The 12830-nt window shown below is 38.8% G+C and overlaps 1 protein-coding gene across 4 annotated transcripts in view; it reads right to left on the bottom strand.

Annotated features, from left to right (window-relative positions):
• The window catches only part of OSBPL3 (oxysterol binding protein like 3), an 86978-nt gene that overhangs the window by 62379 nt on the left and 11769 nt on the right, over positions 1-12830 (bottom strand). For all 4 annotated transcript variants that reach the window (XM_039711621.1, XM_039711639.1, XM_039711631.1 and 1 more), the window contains exon 2: positions 5494-5613. The gene's annotated coding sequence lies outside the window, so the exon portion shown is untranslated. The remainder of the gene's footprint in view (positions 1-5493; positions 5614-12830) is intronic.

The following is a 12830-nucleotide window of genomic DNA, read 5'->3' as shown; positions in this document are numbered from 1 at the left end:
AGAAGTAGCTACTTCAATAATCATAATATTTTCCTGCTTAGCAGGAAACTTTTCCAACCTAAAGAAACAATTTCATTTTCATTTTATCTTCAAGTACCTGGTGCTACGAGAACCAAAATAAGAATTTGACCTTTTCTCTGAAGCAAATGTGAATATAAGGCATATAAACTAGGAATCAGTGAATAAGCAACAGTGACCAGAGGCCAAAGCCATGCCTCACTCACTGTTAGACATGGCAGGGCTGGGGATTCAGTCTCACATCCTCATTACCACACTAGAGGAGCCCACCAACAACTGCAACCTTCTCTTCCACTCTCCTGCATTTCTCTTGCACACAAAACCTTTGCTGTGGCACAACTGGAAAAGAGGGGCCCTGAAGCTATACAACTATGCAGCTGTTGGTCACAATTAATTACTAAGGCCACCTTTGAAATATGACAAATCTGCCTTCCGATGTATCTGTGGCTTTATTTCCATTCTTCAGCTGTTGGACAATTAAATTACCAGAGTCTACATGAGCAAAGACAGGAAAAAATTACCCCATATTTTTTCAAAAAGATAAGGTTGGCAGAAACATATGTTCAAGCATACACTAAAAGACGGAGATGGTCTCTTAAAGCTACTCTTAAAAGAAGAGGCAAGTTCTTTTGGCTTTTCCAAGCAAAAAATTATGTACATCAGAGGACTGAGTTCATGAAAAGTGCATGCTTCTGCTCAGTGAGGGTGTGATGAAAACATTTTCACTGGTAGGAATATGGACTATCTGTATCACTTTCAGTAAGCAAAATGCAGAATCTCACTTCATGAAATGCTCACTGTAATATCAGTAAGAAGGTAATTTGTTCCCATTGCTAAAATGGGAAGGGTGACCCAGCTGATTGTCTCTGGAACAACCAGACACACAGTAGTTGCTACTTTTCTCTGCATTTAAGCTTAAGGAATCTAAAGTTTCCATAACAGGAGACAAGACTCATGATCTCCTAAGTTACTTTTGGCTATGCTAATTAGCTATTTCAAGCACTTAAAGTTCATAGTCTCTGCCAAAGTAGGAAGCAGTAACTATTAAAAAGACCTGAATTTGCATGTGTGTGGCATACTCTGCCCTTAATCCAGGGAAAATGGTCTGTCACCTTGGCACCACAGGGCTGAGGAGCTCACAACCTTGTCACACCACCTCAAGCCAAACTTCAGCTTGACACGTTTGGCACAAGCAACAATTAGCCCTAAAAGAATCATATAAATGATAAATAATATCATGCTGTATTAGTGAAACTGTGCCTGTATATTTCATCCACTTTTTTGTAATTTCACTTATTTTCTATTGAAACAAGTCCTAAAAATGACTTTATTCTGAGATCACATAAAATCAGCAGTCTGCTTGTTTCAAACAGTTCCTCTGTCTAAGCAGGTGTTTTCTGTTTTAGATCAAAATATCTATTGTTGAAACAAAAAGATACAAATTCTGTTTCCATGAGGTTGGTAACCTGCTTATTCACCCCTTGGGAAGGGTGACCCAGCTGATTGTCTCTGGAACAACCAGACACACAGTAGTTGCTACTTTTCTCTGCATTTAAGCTTAAGGAATCTAAAGTTTCCATAACAGCAGACAAGACTCATGATCTCCTAAGTTACTTTTGGCTATGCTAATTAGCTATTTCAAGCACTTAAAGTTCATAGTCTCTGCCAAAGCAGGAAGCAGTAACTATTAAAAATACCTGAATTTGCATGTGTGTGGCATACTCTGCCCTTAATCCAGGGAAAATGGTCTGTCACCTTGGCACCACAGGGCTGAGGAGCTCACAACCTTGTCACACCACCTCAAGCCAAACTTCAGCTTGACATGTTTGGCACAAGCAACAATTAGCCCTAAAAGAATCATATAAATGATAAATAATATCATGCTGTATTAATGAAACTGTGCCTGTATGTTTCATCCACCTTTTCGTAATGTCACTTATTTTCTACTGAAACAAGTCCCAAAAATGACTTTATTCTGAGATCACATAAAATCAGCAGTCTGCTTGTTTCAAACAGTTCCTCTGTCTAAGCAGGTGTTTTCTGTTTTAGATCAAAATATCTATTGTTGAAACAAAAAGATACAAATTCTGTTTCCATGAGGTTGGTAACCTGCTTATTCACCCCTCCTAGCCACAGATGCCATCCATGATACTCAGATGTAACAGTCTGTTTTGGTGTTAAAAAAATAAAAAGCTAATTTGTTTCAGTAGCAACTGGCAAGACAGGAAGTGAACAAACAGCCTTTTTTTTCCCTCTTGGTAACCTGCTTATTCACCCCTCCCAGCCACAGATGACATCCATGATACTCAGATGTAACAGTTTGTTTTGGTGTTAAAAAAATAACAAAACTAATTTGTTTCAGTAGCAACTGGTAAGACAAGAAGTGAACAAACAGCCTTTTTCTTCCCTACTTCACTTTTTTTTTTCCCCAGGGGGTTTACCTATGCTACTATTCACTGGACAAGTTAGTACAAATATTCATAGCTAATTCCAAAAGAAACACCTGAGAGAAGTGGCTTAAATTTGTAGTCCTGAGCTTGTACACAAAAGCTAGGGTTGTACATTCATTATTTTTGCATTTACAAGCTTATGCATGCTAAGATTTGGCCTCTTTTTCCTTCAGAGGAAGTACTAAATGACATATTTTTAACACAGAACTTTGTTCTGTATGAAGAGTTTTTCATATAGCACTATTAGTAAAGAGCCAGCAGACAGCATTGAGCTGCCACTATTCAGCTTAAAAAGTAAAACTAAATTTAAATTTGAGCTTGTACACAAAAGCTAGGGTTGTACATTCATTATTTTTGCATTTACAAGCTTATGCATGCTAAGATTTGGCCTCTTTTTCCTTCAGAGGAAGTACTAAATGACATATTTTTAACACAGAACTTTGTTCTGTATGAAGAGTTTTTCATATAGCACTATTAGTAAAGAGCCAGCAGACAGCATTGAGCTGCCACTATTCAGCTTAAAAAGTAAAACTAAATACCTTTCACAAGTGAGATAAAACCAAAGATTCAATGTACATAATATTTGTACCAAAGAACTTCTTTGGTACAGCTTGGAATTTTAGGTTGGCAAAACTAACAGAAAATACCAACAAAGACCAGAATAGACAAGGTTTTAATGAAGTTTCTTTAAAAAAAAAATTATGTGGACTGAGGATCCCTTCTTTCACTGTATTTTCCTACATTCAGGACAGCAGTAAAGAATTCCTCTAAAGGTTCAGTGACATATGGAAGTTGCTTCTGTAACAGCCATAGAGTCAATTTTCAAGCTTGTAAAAATGAATTTAAGACAGGTTTAAGGTGAATTCACTTGAGCACCAGCTACTGTTTCTTTCCTGTTTCAAAAGATACAGAGCTATTCACTGAAATTACACCAGGTGTTAATGTGAGATTTATCATATCTCCAAAACCAGGGTGTTACAAAGTATTAATGCATTCCTAGAACACACCCCAACAGGATTGTACTACATCAGTATGGAAATGGAAGTATTACTGTTAAAGTAAATCCTAATTCTTATTTCAGTCTTCTGGTTAGAGGAGCAATGAAAAATTCCCTCTTTCTGGTAACTGTTCAAATGCTGTCAGTTCTGCATCCCTGGAAATCCACCACCCTTGCTATCAAAGTTGCCTTTCAATGGTGAACATTAGAAAGATTAGGAGCAGCAGATAAGATCTTGGCCAGACTTTTTCCCAGGTTTCCCTGCATGACTCCATGTGAAATCACAAACCTATCTGCTCCACAGAAACCCCTCTGTAAATAAAATCATACATGTTGCATACTGGGGTGGGGCAGATCTGTGTTCATTTCTGCCTCGTATAGGAATGTTTTGAAAGTCATTAGGCAATCAAAAAACTTTGGTTTGCTACTTAAACATAAAACTTCCCAACTTTATCAGCGAGCTGTTTTGTAATAGTGTTGATAAGCTCCACTATCTTCATAGGTAAAAGTTGCCCTACAGCAACTGGGCACCTCCCATTGGAGCAGTGTGGCAGTACCTACCAACAGAAATAACCAAGTGAAAGTATCTTCCACTCCTTGCTCTCCTCCACTGACACCTTTACAGCTTCAAATTTAGAGAAGCTGCAAACATATGTGGTTTTTAACGTGCTTTACAGCAGTCACACCTAGCAAAGATTCAGTCCTTGTGCCTGCTCCGTACTTCAGTTCTCATGACTCATCTGCAGCTTCCCAGAGGAAAGAAACTTCCTGCTGGGCATCACAGAGCTAGTGATACCTTTTACATGCTCACAAGAGAAACAGAGATTCAGCCTAAAAATTCACCAAGTTTAAACAGTGATTAAACCTATACAAACACAGGTGCAAATACAGAAAGAAATTAGTGCAAACAGCAGTGCTCTATTCTGGTTTACAAGTATAAGATCCACATAAGTCTATCAAGACAGACTTTGAAAACATCAATTTATACACAGGAATGTAAGAACTGCAAAGTTCAGAACACCCAGCATTCCAAAACTGCAATCAAATATGTAAATTATATGCACATAAGGCCTACAACACCCTAATCATCCTATGTGCTCTAAAATACTAATATAGTCCCTATAGGTTTAAAAGGACAAGAATAGATATATTTATAAACACTCTCACAAGTACAAACATTAAAAAGTTAAAATGCAGCAAAAGCAGCTAGCCAGAAAGTTCAAATACATTATCAACATTCCTACACTAAAAGAGAAATTGTTAAGTATTCAGAATGCATTGTGACTACATTTACATGCTATTTACATACCATTAGAGAAGATAAAATGCCACAAGTGCCATGAATGGAAATATGACCCAGGACAGAATTTTCTCCTAATGCTAGATCTCACAATTAGTGAACACTCAGGCAAAAAATCCCACCAGCAGGACAAGAAGTTTTTCAATGTCACCCATAACATAATCTCAGCCTTGCCCAAGTCCTGTATTTGGCTGCAGTCCAGAGAGAACATTTCAGAATGAGACACAAACCACACAGTCCAGTGGTGCAATGGGTGAGCATGCTCCTTCCTGGCTCAGTGGGTGATCAGTGGAAACCCCAAAGCCTTGGAATGAAGGGAACCCAAACACAGTACAATCCAACAAATGGTATTTTTTCCCCATTTCCCTCAAAAGTAGCACAGCTTTGAGGTATTTTTGAACAATTACCCTTGTCTCAGCAGAAAAAAAGGTTACATTAGCACAACTTCAGGTTTACCTATTCTATTTCTTTGTTACTTTCTTCTATTCTTCTAGACATCTAATTAAGCACCACTTATCCCAAAATGGGAATGAACTGCTGCCCCTTCTCAGCTATACTGCAGAGCTCTCCCATTCTTCATTGACTGAATGATTCTTCATACCAGGAAGCTTCTTACACAGCTTCTTTGATCATGCTCTCTCTAGGTGAGAGCAGGCTCCACACCAATTTAACCTCTGCTTTTCCAGAAGGAGGGCAACACAGCCGTGAGAGAAGGATGACTGACTTACACTGAGTGGGTAGGATCACTGCCGCCAGAAAGAATCCAAATCTCTTCTCTTACAGAAGTGCAAGGATGAGCTATTCCATTAGGCAAGATGCGGCAAGCTCACATGAGTCTTGTGTTGGATCTGAAAAACAAACCAAAAAATCAGATGAGAAATAAAATTTCCTGCTGCATTGTCCTTTCATACCTGAGAAGCACAAGGGAAGTAACAAGTTGGATATACGAAGAGCTGAAATTTTTTTCTGCCTTGATTTTTGTACATTCTCCCCTCCCAAAACATGTCCTTAAAATACAGCATCTACAGCTGACATTTTTCTGAAAGACATGCATTAAAAATTCAGGTTGCCCACATTCTCCCATATAATTAAGCAAGTTGAATTTTAGTCTACTAATACAGTGTGAGAACAACGCATTTTGTAACAGAAACCCTTCTTGCTCCAAAGATGCAGAACTCTGCACAAGTGTGTAACTCTGCTGAGGCTGTGGGGAACCCACCTAAACATCTTGTCAGCACAAAAACAAGAAAGAAGAATCCTGAACAGAAATAGATGTCAGGGAAACATTGGTAACTTGTAACATTATTCTGCCATTGTTTTGAGGCAACTAACACACGGCTTTGATGTTTAGTCAAATGCACTTTTTCTGAAGACCATCAAATTTTACAGTTTTAGCAGCCTGCAAGACTTCTCTGTATAACGTGAACACTACCAAAAAAGAAATTACGACAAAGTTTAATATGCTCCATTTGAGCTAAAAAGGAACAATGGTTTATTCTGCCTTTATATTCATGGACTGCATGGTCCTTCATTCCAATTATTAGATTTGAATTTCTATTGCCCCAAGTCAGTTCCCATATCAGCTTGATGATAAATTTTCCAAAAGTCTGCAATCAATCAGCCCCAGACAAACCAGTGTCTGACTACCACATACTGTTTGTAAAAACTAGCACATTGTTAAGCTTCCTCTAAGGCTGAGGCTCTCCTGATCTTTCTTTAAAATCAGAATGAGAATCATAGAATTCTTCAAATTACTTGTGTCAACAGTTTTGAATTTATATTACTGTTGCAATTTAACTTTTTCTTAGCTATTACTTCTACATGCTGTCAGACTACAGCTTTAATTCAGTAAAGAAATTAATTTATTCTGCATTTCTTGAATTGACATTACTGCCCTTATTTAATATTAATCTTAGTGTTAGCATACTTTCCAAGGAAAAAGGAAATTCTTTTCCCTGTTTTCAACTCAGAGTTTTGAGCTATACTTCTGCCTTCTCCTATCAGCTGTCTACATTTGATATCTCCTAATTTCACATTTTACATTCAATTTCTTGTTTCTTCTATATCAATTCCTAAAAATGCCACTGTCCCCATCTGGTTTGTAGTTTAAACATCTGTGATTTAGTTTTAGGATAATTCAACACATGAACCTGTGTATTTTTAATAATCTAAGTATTAAGGGCAGAAATTTTTTAAACTAGAGTAAAAAAGAACACTTGAAGTGTCAACTTTTTGATTAATCTAAGGTTCTTTCATTGTACTGCCTTTTAAGATTAGAGTCCTAAAATAGCTATTAATATAAGAGCCTATTGACATTTTTAGCCTGTAGGAACATGCAGTGGGCAGAGGCAGCTGAAATAACAACATATTTGAGCGATGAACCAGCTTTATGATTTTATTACTCAGACTTTCCCAAATCTATGGCTGGCATTTTTCCCAGTAACTCAAAAATTAAGCTGTTCTACATTTGAAACTTCCAACTAATAATATATAAAAAACTTCTAATGGTTAATATAACAGAATAACCTTATAAAAAGCCTTCAAAAAAACCCCAAAACCCAACAAGCTAGATCTGAAAATTTTGTGCCTTTAATTCTCTGTGCTATTTGCATGAACACTGTAAGAAAAACAGGAAAAAATTATCTGATACAGGTTACAAAGAACTATGTTAGTCACTAGGAGTGTATTATATATCATATTGAAGTAACAGGGTCCCTAAAAGGACCCTAAAGGAAAGTGACAGCTATAAGGAGACACAGCCTTCACTGGGCACCTTAGGCCATCAGCAGTTCAGGAAGCCAAGGCTTGTATCAACCACTTAGTCACCCCATAAAGCCAAGCAATGCCTTTGCTGGTCCACTATCTTTCCACATTTTTGCATAGACATCAAGTTTTCCTCCTTCCAAAATGAAATTTTCCCTGCACTTTGCTGGTCCAAAAAAGGCTCCATGTTCCCCCTTGGTCCCCAAACCACTGTGCCCAAGAGATCTCTTCTGATCAGTGAGCGTAGAGAAGCACTCCTATGATTTTGTTTCTGAATATTTTGCAACACGGGTACACAAATTCTGAAACCATGTGGGAAATCCAGATCAGCTTGATACACTGTTGATTGATTTTTAACTTTTTCTGTGCCTGTGTAATAAAAAAGTAACCCCTAGTTGTACAGACATACTCAAGAACATTAGACCAGAAAAATTCTAGAGCCTGATGCACTGGAATAGAAGGACAAACTCAGCAATAAACATGTCTCACAGTGGGTGGCTATAGATCACGTGAGCATCATAGAGGGATGTTCATTTAATGCAAAATGGTGAAAATTAATTATTTGGTACCAAGGGAAACAAAGAATGAACATTGAATAAGTGACCTTTTAACAAATCTACAGCAATTAATTAAGCTGGTTTGTACTGTATTAGTCCTAAGGAAGGACTAATATTTCTAACCGTTTCCAGAAGAGCCTACCAGGAGTGAAACAAAGACTCAGCCTGGCAATAGACTGCAATTTGGTGTAAGACTGCATCAAGCAGAACTGGGCCCTTGGGAGGAACCAGCCAATTCTCTCCCTTCTCAAAGTTAGCCATTAATCCACGTAGCAAGTTCTACTAAAGCTGGTAGCAATATGACTACAGAGAGAAATTAGAGTGGAAAATTAATTCCATTAATAACTGAAGAAGGAAAAAGCCAAATTTCTAGCCACAGTGTTTGCAGAGTCATTTCACTGCACCAACATGCTGCAAGCATAAAGATGATGAAAAGAGCAAACCAGGCATCTGCTGACTGGAGGGTAGAGCAGAACTACCTCTTTCAAAAGCAACATGGGACTACAGGGTTTACACTGAAAATGGAAGTAGAAACAAAGTGGGAACAGTAAGCAAGGAAATAACTTCTCCAGAACAACCTGCACCAGACACACCTTCTAAAATGCATAATTTAATGAATGTAAGCAAAAGTTAACAGTAATGCCAAGTCTGACTGAAACCAAACATTAAAATCTTACTGTTTGCCTGATGGATAAGCTAGTCTCAAGTGTCATTACACAGTGCTAGCTTTAATTGCTCCCAGCTAAATATAGCTTTCAGCATTTAATAGCTCCCCCTCAGCTTTTCTGTCTTTCAAGGAGGGAAAAATCTTCTCGTTAGAAAAAGCACCCAGGCATACGCAGTGGCATGTTACCACAGCAGAGCAGGAAGCAAACCATTAAGATGATTACATTAGTCTCCAACTCATTCAGAACTCCTGTTTTTCAAGAGACCAAATGCTTCCCTGTTCCACCACTCTGCTTCCAGTTACAGCAGGTGATGGAAGCACGCATACCTTTACAAACTAAGCCATTTTGCTGCTTTATTAGCAGACTGTAAATCTTGCTTGCCCTCTGCTTCCAGTCAAAGATGATGTCTTTGCCAGCAAGCTGCCATGGTGCCAACGCACTTCTTCCTGTGCCACCTTGGTGGGCACCAAGGGGCAGGAAGAGGAGCAAGGCTACACACCCATACACAGCCTGCCCCCTCCCTGCAGCCACTGCACTGGCACAGCTTACATGAGAGGGTCCAAAATCTGCTGGAACAGCTGAGACTGCAGCACTCTGATAAAGGCATGAAACAAATTCTCTCTTCTGCCTTCTAATACCCAAAAAAGATCTCAAAAAATGTAATGAAAAGTTCCATATAGCAAGCTTCATTTTCCCCTCTCTGAGCTGATAACGGGTTTCACTCAGAAAATTTGGCTGACAGCTAGGAATGTGTTCTATGAATTCAGCATTTCTGTTCACCTTCATTTTAGAGGTCATTATGTAATTAAAGTGCTCACAGTTTTTCTACAATCCATGGAGTTAAATTAAAAGTAACCACTGCTGCAATGACAAGTCTTCCCACTTTCCCTCAGGCCAGAACTCCAAACTTTGTTCTCTCCACTCCAAACCATCATCTGACCATCTTAGTATTTTCTCTCTGGTTTCATCCATCCCCTTCTTTACTGAGTGGGGGAAAGAAGAATAATGCTATTTATGGAAAATAAAGTATATACCAGACCATATGAATCACCAAATGCCACATTACCTGGCCCTTCACTTGAGCTGTAAAACTCCAGGACTGCCTGTGTTAGAGCTGTGCAAGCACTTTAGAAACACTGCCTGGAGGGCTGCCAACAAGTACCTACTACACTGAACACGACCAAAGGTAGTATGCCACTGATTTTCTGCCCTCTGACCTACCATTTCTGAGGTGCAGAGCAGGCTGAATAGAACAGGTGTAAGAAACTATGTCTGTCTGCTGTTTAGGAGAGGTTTTAAAGCAGGCCTCCTGTCATGTTGCCTCCATGATGCTGTTCTGCACTGGGAAATCTGTGCTCCACTGCTAGCTGAGCTGCCCCAGAACTGAAAGGCTCCCTACTGTCAATGCAGGCACAGACTTCATTTACCAACCTCTTGTAAAGCACAGAATCATGGCACTCATTCCCATTAAAATTCTTCCTCCTGAAGTAACAAATCAAAGTGTGGATATATAGCATCAAAAATAGGGATGAGTACTGGAGGCACTCTGTATACTAGATCTGGTTACTGTTACAGAACACATTTTTATTTTAAAACTCTGCTGATCACAACAGACTATTTGGAACAAATGAAGGTCAAAAAATCCCAAAGTGTACAAAACATCATGCGTGTACTGTGGATAAATATAGTCCTGCAGCAGCTCTGTGTTAGCTGCCATGAATCAGAGCCCAGTGCCACAGAACTCCATGGGGCTCGTCCGAGCTGAGCTGTTCTGCTCCCAGGCAGCAGCAACCAGACAGGGGCAGGGCAGGCAGCCTGTCAGCCAGGGCTGCACGAGTCCTGAGCACCAAACAGCCTCTCCCCACACCTGGAACCACCATGTGAGGTGCACTGAGCAGGGACACACCACATGCTGCCTTTGAAGGAAAAAAGCGACAAACCCACGCGAGCGAAAGGAGGGAGGAGCAGTGGAGATCAGCCAAGGCAAGGGCAGCAGCAGACCGGACAGAAAGCGTGCAGCTACGGTGGGCAGACACACAATGCTTCTAAACCTGGATCTGGGATCAGCAGGAGAGAAAAGATACCACAAAAAGGTAATTTGTTTTCTCGTCATCCATAATACTGAAGAGATTTTGTTCTCCTCTCCAAAACTGGAACATGTACAGTGTAATTCCTTCTCCTCTTAAGAGTCACGTGTACACACACACAAAAAAAAAAGGTATTATCAGCCTCAGGTCAGGACAAATGTGGCCTAAATATTCACAAAACTGTCATGAAAGCATTAATTCAAAAGCAATTATGTTAAAACGACAAGACCCATCACAGTAAATATATGACATCAGCCAGAATAAATAAATACCATCCTGCAGCAGCTTCAACTTAATCACAGTAAGTTTATTCAGAGACATTTTCTTGAACAAAAAAAAAAGAAGAAAAAAATCAAACAGATGTGACCAGTCAAGATGTCAACAAATTCCAGAATCCATTTCTTTACCAGATGTTTTCCTCTACATCTGATGACCTGCAAATTTGCCTTAGCTGTAGCAATAGCTGCTGATAAACCTTGGCAACAGCTACTACTGTATTTATGACTGAAAGAAAATTACATATAATAATGTTCATTTTATTCTTTATACTCACTTAAATGCAAAATGAGGCTTTTTTTATGCTTATAAAATATAAAAAGTCACATTTAAGTGAACAGTTTCACATATATTGGCTTTCCCCTTCTCCTCTGCTCTTTATGTATTTCCCTGCTAATTAAAAGCTATATTCTATCTGGGTGTACAAGGTTACTTAAGGAGGGGGGACAGACTCTAGAGATTATTTCTATGGCAGGACTTCAAACAATTGATCCAGCTATATCTCAAGTGACTTGATAAAGACGTATTAAAACAAGGAGCAGAGAGAAAGATGGGTGAACCATTTCAGCATTTCAGAGTCACTCAGCAGGACTCTCGTGCTCAAGGACTCCCAATTATGAGACAAGGACACTGACCAAGAAGGACAAGGTGACACACCCAGGGAGGGAGTTGCAGATGAAAGTGAGAAGTGAGAGTTGTTGGGCACCACACAACCTCCACATCCAGCCTTGATGCACAAGTAAAGGAAAATGAGAATGTGACCAAGAAGGACTCTTATCTGTGATTGTTTGATAAAGGGCTGAAAGTCCTAGCACAGATTAGAACAGGGTTCAGGCAGACAAGTAGTCTGCCCGGGTAAACAGGCATGACGAGATAAAACATTGTAAAGCATTTCTGTACTTACAAAAAAAGCGGGCTCCACTACAAAACTAATACACTGAATTAAATATCATAGGGACAACAGCATCTTAGTGGCTAAAACATAATGAGATGCACATGATATTAAAAAAAAGCCCATAGAGGTAGGGGGTGTTCAAATAATAATATTAAGTACCACTTAATATTGTGATAGATTTTTAAAAAAAACAAAACACTCCAAACACACCATTGCAAAAGAACTTATAGAATCTGACGGAGTAAAAACAAAAATAAAGCAAAACCCACCAAACCAAAACCAATCACACTTAAAAACAACATCCTTGCTCAGAGTCTGCAGTAGATTCAAAGAAACCAGCCTTGCTGCAGACTTTATTTTATTAGAATGAAAAATATGCCAGTGAGTTGCGCATTACAAGAGATTAACTTATGACTCACATGAAATTTAAAGTAGTCATGTAGATTGAGGGGTTCAGACTCTCTAAACTGAAAATGCTGAGTTGCTGCTTCATTAAATGTGCATAAACAAATCTGGAAATGCCTCATGGGATGCAGCATGCAGTACATAACTTGAAAGATGAAATAGCCCCAACTAGATAAGCACTTCACCACAGCTCCCAAAAGGCAGAGAACAAGTTGATTAAAGAAGTTGCACCTCAGATATTAAAATACAGGAATAAAGTTAACTTAATATGGCTTTAATTTTTTTTTTTTATTTAAAAGATATTAGAAACTAAATTCTTCAACACCTCATAGAAACTATGTGAAGTAGTAACCTGGAAGTGAAAATTTCTTAGTAAAGAAAAAAATATAGGATGTCGACTATGAAACAGACCTG

Source organism: Passer montanus, unplaced genomic scaffold, assembly GCF_014805655.1.
Source record: "Passer montanus isolate IOZ18808 unplaced genomic scaffold, ASM1480565v1 scaffold10, whole genome shotgun sequence".
Classification (NCBI taxonomy): domain Eukaryota; kingdom Metazoa; phylum Chordata; class Aves; order Passeriformes; family Passeridae; genus Passer; species Passer montanus.
The sequence above is the reverse complement of the archived record's forward strand: the minus strand, read 5'-3'. Positions and strand labels throughout refer to the sequence as shown.